The following is a 12,840-nucleotide window of genomic DNA, read 5'->3' on the forward strand; positions in this document are numbered from 1 at the left end:
TTGACCTGGAGAGAAGTTTCGCTGGCTGGGAGGGGATAGAGCTTGTACAAGAGAGAGAGAGAGAGAGAGAGAGAGAGAGAGAGAGAGAGAGAGAGAGAGAGAGAGAGAGAGAGAGAGAGATCCTCAATTATCCAGATTAATAGACAATGGTCGGTTGGATAATGGCAAGTGAAAAAATTTAGGACGTTCAAGAGCAACTACATATCCTTCCTTCCTTAACCTTGTAAATACCACTTAACTGTGAACACTCAGTACGCTTATACAGAACAACAATCAAACTTTAAATTGAAAACTTTATGCAAAAGTCAATTACCTACCTTTTCCCTATATTTGTAACAATGTATACTGCATAAATACACTTTGGAAAAAAAAAAAAAAAAAAAAACACAAACCCTATTTTTCTCTTGCGTAAATGACACAGTCCAGTAGGCAGGTTTACCCACAGCCTACCATGATTTTCTGACCAATAATGTCTTTTTATAAAGCAACTTTATCAGTTGTTACCATATTGTATTAACATACACACGATAAAAATATGTGAACTATAGACCTAGGCTAGCCTAGGTATTACACCCACAGTATCCTTTTGCAAATGTCAAATAGGCTATCACAGCTGTATTTAAGTTACAGGTAATGGTAATGAAACTTATTTTACTTACAGAATATATTTTTACTGATACATAAAAAAATTGACCCGCTACTTGTAATGTTTACATTCTCAGATTCAGCTGATTGAGCCTACTACCAAAAGAATTAGGAAAATAAGTTTTTACTTGCTCAAAGAAATATATTAATGGAATTATTTTTATTTTTATACATTAATAAAAAATATGGGTAAACAAAGGTAAACTAACATACTGAATGTTAAAAGTAAAATCCCTCACAATTGAGAAACGGTTTTCCTAATTCATTTGTTTACTGATGTAAACGTATCTCAGTTGTTGTTTCCTCTCTCTCTCAAGAAACTAAAAAACTCCAAGTAGTTCATGACACCATCGAATGAGTGATTGCATATGTACATATGTGGCCTTTTTTTTTTCTTTTGCTTGATTTACTGTACCGTGTTTCATCACAAGTTTAGTTAACTATGTACAGTAGTCCCTTTTTTTACACATTTTATTTTTCACAGTTTCAAATTTCCCACCTTCAAGTATGTTTTTGTGCCATGCTCCACATTTTCGCAGATCTGCGGGAACAACAAACAACAGCCTCAGTCCATGTGCGTCTGTATTCCCAACTGCATCTGTTGTTATTCAGCAATATTTTTAGTTGTTTTCTAGTGGTTAAAAGTTATTACTATGGCTTCAAAATGCCCTTGCAAGTTCAGTGAAAACAAGCCAGCAAAGAAAATAAGAAAAGTGCTTTGTTTAGAAGAAAATGAAATTCTTAAGAAAATAAGTGGTGCAATGAGTTATGCGGCAATAGCTCGTCAATATGGCATGAATGAATCAAGCGTTCCGACAATAAAACGCCAAGAAAAGAACATAAAAGATGCTCTGGCTATGTGCATACCAGGATTGGCCAAAGTGACGATGCATGTGCAAGATGATGCTTTAGTGAAAATGGAGATAGCCCTAAACTTATGGATTGAAGACCTGAACAGACGACATGTGCTGCTAAATTCCAATTTCATTAGGGCAATGGCTAAGCATCTGTATGGCGTGGTTTGCAGGTGATAAAAGTGCTACAGACAATCTTGTTGAGTTAGGTAGTGGTGATGATGATGGTGATGATGATGATGATGATGATATTGATAGGCCTAACAGTTGTAGTCTAAGTAGCACAGAAAAATTTGTAGCCAGCAAGGGCTGGTTCGAAAAATTCAAGAAACGTTACGGCCTATATAACGTAAAAATGACTGGCGAATCGGCCTCAGCAGACTATGTGGCAGCAGACTCGTACCCACATGAGTTTGCTGAAGTCATAAAGAGAAAAACTACAGGCCAGAGCAAGTTTTCAATGCGGATGAGACTGGTGTATGGTGGAAAAAAAATGCTCAAGAGAACATTTATTTATAAGGAAGAAAAAAGTGCTCCGGGTTTCAAAGCATCAAAAAATCAAGTGTCTATGTTATTGTGTGGCAATGCAGCAGGTCACATGATTAAACCCATGCTGATGTATTGTTCCAAACGCCCGTGTGCTTTGAAAAATAGAGACATGAACACCCTCCCGGTGTTTTACCACTCTAATAAAAAAGCATGGATGACGGCTGCACTGTTTCTTGACTGGTTCCACAACTGTTTTGTATGGGAAGTGGAAAAATATCTATCTGATAAAGGAATAGACTTCAAAGTATGGCTCATCATAGATAACTGCCCAGGCCATCTGGAAAACCTCACGTTTGCTCGCCCTAACGAAGTTGTATTCCTTCTGAAAAACACAACCTCTGTATTACAACTGATGGATCAGGGAGTAATAGCTGTATTTAAGGCTAAATACGCTGAGAAAACATTCACGATGCTTAGGGAGTCTCTTGATAAAAGTGAAATCAGTGTTTGGGATATATGGAAGAAATTTAACATAGCCAACTGCATTGCTTTTATTAAAGAAGCCAGCGGTGATTTATCTATGAAGTGTGTGACTCCATGCTGGAAGAAATTATGGCCCGATGTTGTGAATGACTCTGAGGGCTTTCCGAGTGTTGTTTCCCAGATTAAGAACATTGTAAGGATAGCTCAGGGAGTTGGTGGTGGGGGATTTGATAATTTACGTCCTGATGAGGTGCAAGACGAACTTTTGGGTCATTCAAATGAAGCTCTCACAGGTGATGAACTAGAACAACTCGTTAGGGAGGAGGAGAAAATGGAAGAAGAAAAAGATAAGAATTTAATGAGCCACCGACACTAACACTGAAGACGATTGGAGAAGTGCTAAGAATGACATGGAATGTCACTGATAAAATTTTCGAGATTAATCCTTCACTCGAGATATCTCTCAAGATCAAGAGACTCATAGAAAGTGCAATGGCGCCCTACTACGAGATGCAGAGATCTATGCGGAAGGAGATCTTGCAAACAACAATCAGACACTTCTTCAGTCCTGTCCCCAAAAAACATGATTAAATGAATTGATGAGTACATTATTGGTCACTATCCCTTTAATTAAATTAAATTAATTAATTTTTTGTCAATAGTGTAGAGATTTGATGATGAATTTAAACAATCGCATATTTGCTGCGTATTAACCAAACAAGGCACAAGTTGCCACATACTTTTTGCTTGTGAATTTTATGGGGAAATACAGTAATTTATTATATTTCACCGTTAAGGGGGTGACTACATATGCAAAAAATACACAAGATTACAGTGCCAACTCAATTTTTTAGAGAGAGAGAGAGAGAGAGAGAGAGAGAGAGAGAGAGAGAGAGAGAGAATTATCCAGATTAGAGAGTATAAATAAAAGCACTTTAAAAAGGTCAAAAAGCTTTTCATCATACAAACTAATGGCTTTCCATGAAACACTTCAAGTAATTTGCTCATAATATTTGTATTTGAGATTACCAAGAAAATTAAATACTTAACTGGACCAAAATTGGTATACATGGATTTCTTTTTGCACAGGGGTCTTTGAAACCAAACCCCCGTGTAAAAAGAGGGACTATCACACATCACTGCAGTACACAAGAGAATATTTTATAGCTGTTGATATTTCAACTCCAATCACTGTAAAAATATTTAAAGTGCAAATTTCATATGTAAGCAAATAAAAACCAAGCAGGCTGTAGTAAATTCGCCGACGGAAAGGAATGAATGTGTGCATACATAAGTAACCTGCGCATACAATTGCAGTTATCTTTTGGTTTGTAAAAATTAAAAAACGAGAAAATACAGGAAGAATATAAAAGAGATTACTGTAGCATAAAATATAAATAAAAAGTATAGGTGTGTGTGTGTTACTGCACTTAGGCTTTGATGTAAACATACCTGTTATTTTTCTCTCTCCCTCCCTCCACACTGGCCCTCCTCTCCCATGACACCCAGCCATCCAACACCCCCCCCAAACCCTGGAAACTTCTCAAAGCCTCCCAAAAACCCTTTCTCGGTCTGAGCGTAAGCAGTGTTACCAACATTATCCTGAGGCAGCGCAGCACTGCCAACCATCAGAGGGCAGTTCATTTACATATACACACATATATATATATATATATATATATATATATATATATATATATATATATATATATATATATATATATATATATATATATATATATATAATATATATATATATATATATATATATATATATATATATATATACATATATATATATATATATACATACACACACATTATATATATATATATATATATATATATATATATATATATATATATATATATATATATATATATATATATATATATATATATATATATATATATATATATATATATATTATATATATGACTTTTTATCACATCACCGTGATTCATATACAATCAGTAAGCTACAAACGTCCTTTAATATCAATTAAATCTACCTCGGAAATAATATATTTTCATATATGTTACCAAAGGAAAATTTTTAGTTGATAATAAATGCGCCGTCCGTGGGCTCGAACCAACGAAGGACAGGAACTCAGGACTACAGTGGGCGCATTAATCCAATCGGCGCAAGTGAGGTATAAGTGGATATCGGCTCCCATGTACAAATCACCCGTCGGACTCGGTGTTTGTATTTGGAGGCGATATCCACCCACCCTACCATGTTGACCGTGCAATCGTTTGTGCAATGCAGCCATATTATGACTTTTTATCACATCACCGTGATTCATATACAATCAATAAGCTTCTAAGCGTCCTTTAATATCAATTTGCTCTACCTCGAAATAATATATTTTTCATATATGTTACTGAAGGGAATTTTTAGTTGATAATAAGTATGCCGTCCGTGAGCTCGAACCAACGAAGGACAGGAACTCAGGACTACAGTGGGCGCGTATTGTCGGCCACAAGTGAGGTATAAGTGGATATTAATAACTCCCATGTACAAATCACCCGTCGAACTCAGGTGTTTGTATTTGGAGATGATATCCACCCACCTCTGCCATGTTGACCGTGTAATGCGTTTGTCAAATAGCCAAAATTCGCTAACATATATGAAAATATATTATTTCGAGGTAGAGCGAATTGGATATTAAATTTGTAGCTTACTGATTGTATATGAATCACGGTGATGTGATAAAAAGTCATAATATGGCTGCGTCGACAAGCATTACACGTCAACATGGCGGAAATGATGAATATCAAATCTCCTTACAAACACCTGAGTTCGACAGGTGATTTTGTACATGGGAGCGATATCCACTTTACTCGTGGCGGTCATTAATGCATCCACTGTAGTCCTGAATTCTGTCGCCGTTAATTTCCACGATAAATGCTGTTTATTATCAACTAAAAAATTCTTCAGTCAGTAACATATATGAAAATATATTATTTCAGGTAGAGCGAACATGGATATTAAAGGACGTTTGTAACTTACTGATTGTATATGAATCACGATGATGTGATAAAAGTCATAATATGGCTGCGTCGACAAAAGCGCATTACACGGTCAACATGGCATTTGGATATCGTCTTCAAATACAAACACCTGAGTTCGAGCGGGTGATTTGTACATGGGAGCCGATATCCACTTATACCTCACTTGCGGCGATTGGGTTAATCGTCCACTGTAGTCCTCAGTTCCTGTCCTTCATTGGTTCGAGCCAAACGGCGTCTTTATTATCAACTTTTTAAATTCAGCCAGTAAAATATATGAAAATATATTATTTCGAGTAGAGTAATGGATATTAAAGGGCGTTTTATGAAATTACTATCTGTGGGGCCTTGGTCCCTGATCCAGGTGTGTCGGATAATGTTGAGCTCCGGATAATGGTGATCCAGATAACTGATGGATTACTAAAGACAAACATAACTGTGTAGAATGGGTACACACATATGTGAGCACACACTCATTTGCTGGCGTTAGTGAACTTGCTAGAGCTTGTTTAGTTTTGTATTTCTACATACAGGTAGTTCTCCAGTTACGTTCTTTCATCTTATGATATTTTGAAGTTGCAATGGGGTTACCACTTAAGATGGTTTTGAAGTTACAATGCAATACCGATACAATTTATTTAGAATATTTTTAAATTTAACGCCCGACGGGTGCAGGCAGCAGCGTACAGTCAGGCAACATACAGTGTATGATACGCTGGCCCAAGGGGCTGGGATGTCAGTATCTCACGACCTGACGTTGACCTCATTCATGCTCGTTGTCTATGGAGTAAAGTTGGGTCAGTGTTAATGTAAGATTTTTTTGTGAGTTTGACTGTACAGAAACTGTTTAAAACTCAAATTGTGTAATATCAGCATGTCTGCCAAACACCCAAGTGAATCACCTGCTGGTGGTTTGGTGAAGAGGAGGCATTCCATCACTTTAAGAGCAGAAAATGACTCTTATCAACCAAAATGCTGCAGGAAAGGCAGTCATGGCCATCGCACGTGATGAGCATCTATGGCAGTCAATGGCATCCACCATCATTAAGGACAAAGAAACAGATAATGGACACTGTAAAGTCATCTGCTTCAGTTCATGTCATGATTATAACAAAAGAGGACATGGCCTTTAGAAGAAATGGAGCAGTTACTGGTCATATGGATGGAGGACCAGATACAAAAGCGCATGTCACTCAGCCTCTTGACCATTCAAACAAGGCACGCTTGCTTTTTGAGGAAATAAAGAAAAAATATGATGATACTCACAACAAAGATTTTATAGCAAGTCATGGATGATTTCATCATTTCAAAACTGCCATGATTTTCATAGTGTGAAAATCAGCAGTGAAACAGGAAGCGCTGATGCTCTAGGAGCCGCTAAATTTAAGGATGTTTTGCATAAGATCGTTGTTGATGAAGGATACTTGTCGGAGTAAATCTTTAATGTCAACGAAATACAGGCGGTCCCGGTTTCTGACGGGGTTCCGTTCTTCTTGCCCGTCGTAACCGAAAATCGTCGTAAACGGAAAATCGTCGAAAATCGTCAAAAATCATAAGAAAACCTTACTTTTAATGCTCTGGGTGCATTGAAAATGATGTAAACTGCATTGTTATTGAGTTTTACATCAAAAAAACCTTCAAATTATGATTATTCTGCCATTTTGGGGCCATATTTCTTCCGTCGGATCGTTATGCGACACGTCGTAACCTGGAACATGCGTCGTAAGCGGAAATAATTTCTGATGAATATATTTGAAAAGCGTCGTAACCTCGGAACGTCGTAAGCCGCGTCGTAAACCGGGGACTGCCTGTACATGTAAAGGTATCTGGTTTCATTTTGTTCTGACATTGCTGCCTATAATAGCACGACTCGTTCCAACAGGCTTTCCCATAAGTTAAATAACTTGATAAATAATTGCACTTGGAACAATCTTGAGTAACAAGATAAAGTGTTAAATTTGCCAAACAACCCCCCCCCCATTTACCAAATCTTAATTTTAAACCTTGGTTTATCCTTTACCCTCATACCAGACTGTAAAAAATAACCTAATTTCATTGTTGCTTGAACCTTGCTTTATCCTTTGCTCTCATGCCAGACCAGAAAAATAACCCAATTTCATTGTTGCTTTTGACAAATTCATATCTGATAAACATTACAGCTGAGAAGAGATATGTTTAAAAGGCATCTTACTAAATGCAACAGCTAACCTTATTAAGAAATACCCTGTCCCCCGTAGATTTGAGACACATCTGCTTGCTTCAAAAATTAGATGATGTCATAAGTAGATCCGACAAAGACAGCAAAATCGTGACTGTGGACCAAGACTTTTACCTCGACAAAATCAACCAACTCCTTAGTGACACTGACGCTTATGACAAATTAAAAAAAAATCCCCTCCAAAATGTCCCCACAGAATTTTTTTTAGAAAAGTAAGATTAACTGGCAAAGACAAAAGAGCACTGTGCTACTGGAGAAATTTAAAGTCATTAACCCAAAACTACCTTACTTTTATGGCCTTCCCAAAACTCAAAGATAACCTTCCATTCAGACCTATCATCTCATGTGCCAGAGTTTCAATTATAAAGTTTCTAAGTGGTTAGCCGGCCTCCTTTCCCCTTTCTTAGGAACATTTTTCTCCCAATCACAAACATTCTGAAGATTTCAGTCACATTCAAAGAAGCACATATGCCACTTCAAAACTCAAGTACCAGTACAGGACGTTCTACAGTTTTTAAGGGAAAACTTAGCCCCCTATTCAGATAATTTCCCACTAGCCCTAGATAAAATAATAAAGTTACTTGAATTAAGTGTATTCGCATTCTCACGATTTGCGGATTTCCCTGTGGAACGTATTTACCCATTTTTCGTGGAAAATTCACCCATTCAAGGTATTTTTCACTGAGAAATATTCACTAATTACTGTATTTTCACAATTTTCATGACTAAATGCACTTTTGGTGATAAAACTATTAAATAGGCAGTTCTAAGTGTTTTTAGAGGGATTTTAAGTACTCGCAGATTTTAGCTATTCGCGGGGTGGTGTGGTGGGGATGGGGTTGGGGGTGCGGTACACATCCCCCATGAACACGGGTGTTTACTGCATCAGATAACATCTTTTCATTCAAGGAGTCATTCTACAAACAAAAATTCGGGTGCAGCATGGGCAGCCCTTCAAGTCCTATTTTAGCCAATCTATACATGGAATATTTTGAAAATGTAATAATAAACACAAACCTAAAGACTTGCTATGGATGAGATATGTAGATGATATCTTAACATTTTGGGATAATAAGTGGGGCAATTTCAATGAATTTCTTTCAAAATTAAATGAATTAGTGCCTAGCATCCAATTTAAAGTATTTGAATGGGAAACAGACAAAAAAATTCCTTTTCTTAATGTTTTAATAATTAGACATAAGAGAATAAAAATTTACCATAAACAGAAAACCAACATTCTCTCTGTCATACATCCATTTTTATGGCTATCATGACATCTCTATAAAGATTGGTGTAGCCAGCAATTTATTCTTAAGGGCCTTACGGATTTGTTGCCCGGATTTCCTGGAAAAGGAAATTGAACTAATCCGTAAGCAGGTACCTTGACCATACAACTGAAAAAGCAATCCAAAAAGCAAAACACTATTTTCTACCAACCCCCTATACCAAGACCAGACAGACACCCAACAACAAAATAAAAACCTCACACCTGGACAGGATTAAGATGCTGACACAGACACTTAGAAGCTCTAACCGTATCGCTTTTGCCTACCCAAATACCCTAGCCAAATCCCTGATTAACGTCCAACAAAAGCCAGTCCCCAAAGACAGGGGGTACAAAATTCCTTGCCTCAATTGTGACCAATATTATATCGGCTTTACAGGCAAATCACTCCCCAAGAGATTAATACAGCATAAATGTTCAGTTAGGTACAGACAACAGAGCTCAGCTATCTTCAACCACACAAAGAGCCATAATCACAGAATAAACTGGAATATGTCTCAAATAATTTATAGCAGCAATTGTTGGTTCAAAAGCCAGATGGTGGAATCAGCTTTGATTAAACAAAGAAACACCAGGAATCTTTCAAGAGGCACGAGATTCGGATATTATAGACAAAATCTTCCTCTAACCCAGCGATTAAGAAAATTAAATGAAAAATGGAAAGGCTGTTGGACCCGATGGTGTACCAGTTGAGATGTGGAAATGCTTGGGAGGAGAAGGTGTTGATGTATTCTGGGACCTCTTTTCAAAGATCTACCGCCAAGAAAAAATGCCGGACAGCTGGAGAAATAGTATTATGGTCCCAATATTATAAGGGAAAAGGGGATATACAAGACTGCAGAAATTACAGAGGGATAAAATTGATATCTCATACTAAGAAGATATATGAACGAATTATAGAGAAAATAAATGAAACAAGTGAAGAACAATTCGGGTTTATGCTGGGAAAGGGTACAGCAGGTGCAATTTTTGCACTAAGGCAAGCAATGGAAAAACATGCAGAAAGAGAGATGGTTACATCTAGTATTTATTGATCTGGAGAAGGCATATGATCGGGTACCTAGGCAAGAAGAGTGAAGATGTATGAGAGAAAAGGGTGTTTCAGAAAAGTATGTTAACGTAGTCCAGGATATGTATGCAGAGGTTACCACTCAGGTAAGGAGCACTGTGGGAACAGAAAAGTTTAGTGTAAGAGTTGGTTTACATCAAGATTCAACTCTCAGTCCCTACATCTTTGACCTTGTGATGGATGTTATTACATCAGATGTCAAAGAAGAAGTCCCGTGGAGTGTGATGTTTGCTGATGATGATGTTTTGGTGGACCTGACTAGAGAAGGGGTGGAGATAAAACTTAGAGTTGTGTAGACAAGCACTTGAAGATCGAGGTTTAAGGATAAGCAGAGCTAAGACAGAATATCTGTGGATGGGAGAGGAAGGAAAACAGGGTGCAGTTAAATTAGGTTTAGATGACATCAAGATGGTTACCACTTTCAAGTGCGTTGGGTCCTGTGTGATGGATGGTGGTGGCATGGACTCAGAAATAACCCACAGGATACAGTGTGCTTGGGTGAATTGGAGGAGATCATTGGGATTATTGCAAGAGTAAAAGGTTTTATAAAAGTGTAGTTAGACCAGCGATGGTGTATGGGGCTGAGACGTGGTAAATAAAGAAGGCTCAAGAAAGGAAGCTGGAAGAGGCAGAGATGAGGATGTTGAGACGGATGTGTGGAGTCACGAGAAAGGATAGGATCACAAACTATTACATTAGAGGGACAGTCAAAGTGGTAGAAGTGTCAAAGATGATTGCAGTGGTTTGGTCATGTCATGCAGAGAGATGAGGATCATGTGTGTAGAAGGGTCATGGACATGGAGGTGGTTGGGAGGAGGCGGAGGGGAAGGCCAAGATTCAGATGGAAAGATAACCTAGCAAATGACATGAGGGAAAAGGTTAAGGGAACAGGATACACAAGATAGAAGATGGAAAAGGCTTACACGAAACAGCGACCCCATATAAAGATGGGTAAAAGAAGATGATCATATATATATATATATATATATATATATATATATATATATATATATATATATATATATATATATATATATATATATATATATATATATATATATATATATATATATTTATATATATATATATATATATATATATATATATATATGTTCTCTATTTCTATATATATCATATATATATATATTTATATATATATATATATATATATATATATATATATATATATATCTCTTTTTTTATATATAAATATATATATATATATATATATATATATATATATATATATATATAATATATATATATATATTCTATATGTATATATATATATATATCTCTATATGTGTTTCTCTCTCTCTCTCTCTCTCTCTCTATATATATATATATATATATATATATATATATATATATATATATATATATATATATATATATATATATATATATATATATATATATATATAGTAAACCCCAATATTTGCGTTGTCACAATTCATGGACTCTGATGATTTGCAGATTTTTCTGTGGCACCTATCTATAAATTATTCATGGAAACTCACCCATTCGGAGATTTTCTCTTAAGAGCAATATTCTGTATTTTCATACTATTTTCCTGACTAAATACTATACTGCACTACATACACATTTTATGATAAAATAATGATTTACAATACTAATTTTCAAATAATATTAAGTTTAACAAGATTAAATAAAATTATAATTCTCTCTCTCTCTCTCTCTCTTTTACTGAGATGTAAGTTTATTTGTTTTATATAAATAAATGATTTACTAATTTTCAAACATTAATGTAAACAGCAATAATTTCAATTCATTAAAGAAAATACTATGGTGAATTAGTAAGAATTTAGTTTATAAAGTAATAAATTATGTAAAATTTTAAAGGAATACAAATCGACCCCTAATCTTTTGCTTAAGACTTGGAGAGAGCAGGAAGGTGAACCTGTCTGAGATGTCAAGTGACCTGACAGCAAGGGTTGGAGTGGTCAGTGTTGCGATATGTAACCCCTTCGCCACTGGCCTGTTGCATGGGTGCATGAGACCGCGATGGAGTATATCAGTCATCATTTGCTCCCACAAACTTTCTCTGTTATTCATTTTTTCATTTATATTCTTGTGAAAAACATTGTGGGACATAAATGAATATTTTTCAAATACCACTAATATATAAGGATATTTACTAAAGTAGTAAAAAATCTATTAGTAAAGTAGTACTCTCTCTACTAGTTTTCTTGAAACAAGTTAGTATACATCAATGAATGTTTATGGCATTGGTAATAATATTTTTAATCATAATAATAATTAATAATAAAAAAATTCAACAGTAATACCATACTACTACAACTTGTAGTAGAAAAAATTAATAAAAATTACGTACTAAAAAAATGAAAGAAGTTTTCAAATTTCCTGTTGAATAATTCATCCATTAAGATATCAAAAATGCATCTGCGGTGCAGGTGAAGTCGGATTCAAACAGAGATCCCAACAAATCAACAAAAATGGATATAACTGCCAACCTAAATAAAATCTCGGCGTTTAGTCATCCTCTAAACTATAACAACTATCACTATAATCATCCACTGTGGTTCCGACATCATGATACTGAAAAATAAAAACCTGTAAAATAACTGCAATCAAAAGGAAAAAGTTTAGCCTTACTAATCCAAATGGTTTACTCACAAGATCGTGACAATGTTTCATTAACAGCTTGAGGCGCAACTTGCTGCTGGCTCATACATAATATACCATATGAATATGACGTACGAGCGACCATCGACACTCATTTCATTAGAATGAATAGGGGTGG

General features: G+C 35.7%; 1 protein-coding gene across 6 annotated transcripts in view; it reads right to left on the minus strand.

Annotated features, from left to right (window-relative positions):
- LOC136837154 (lysine-specific demethylase 2A-like) overlaps window positions 1–12,840 on the minus strand; it is a 255,225-nt gene that overhangs the window by 98,193 nt on the left and 144,192 nt on the right. The window lies entirely within an intron of this gene.

This window comes from Macrobrachium rosenbergii, chromosome 58, assembly GCF_040412425.1.
Source record: "Macrobrachium rosenbergii isolate ZJJX-2024 chromosome 58, ASM4041242v1, whole genome shotgun sequence".
Lineage (NCBI taxonomy): Eukaryota > Metazoa > Arthropoda > Malacostraca > Decapoda > Palaemonidae > Macrobrachium > Macrobrachium rosenbergii.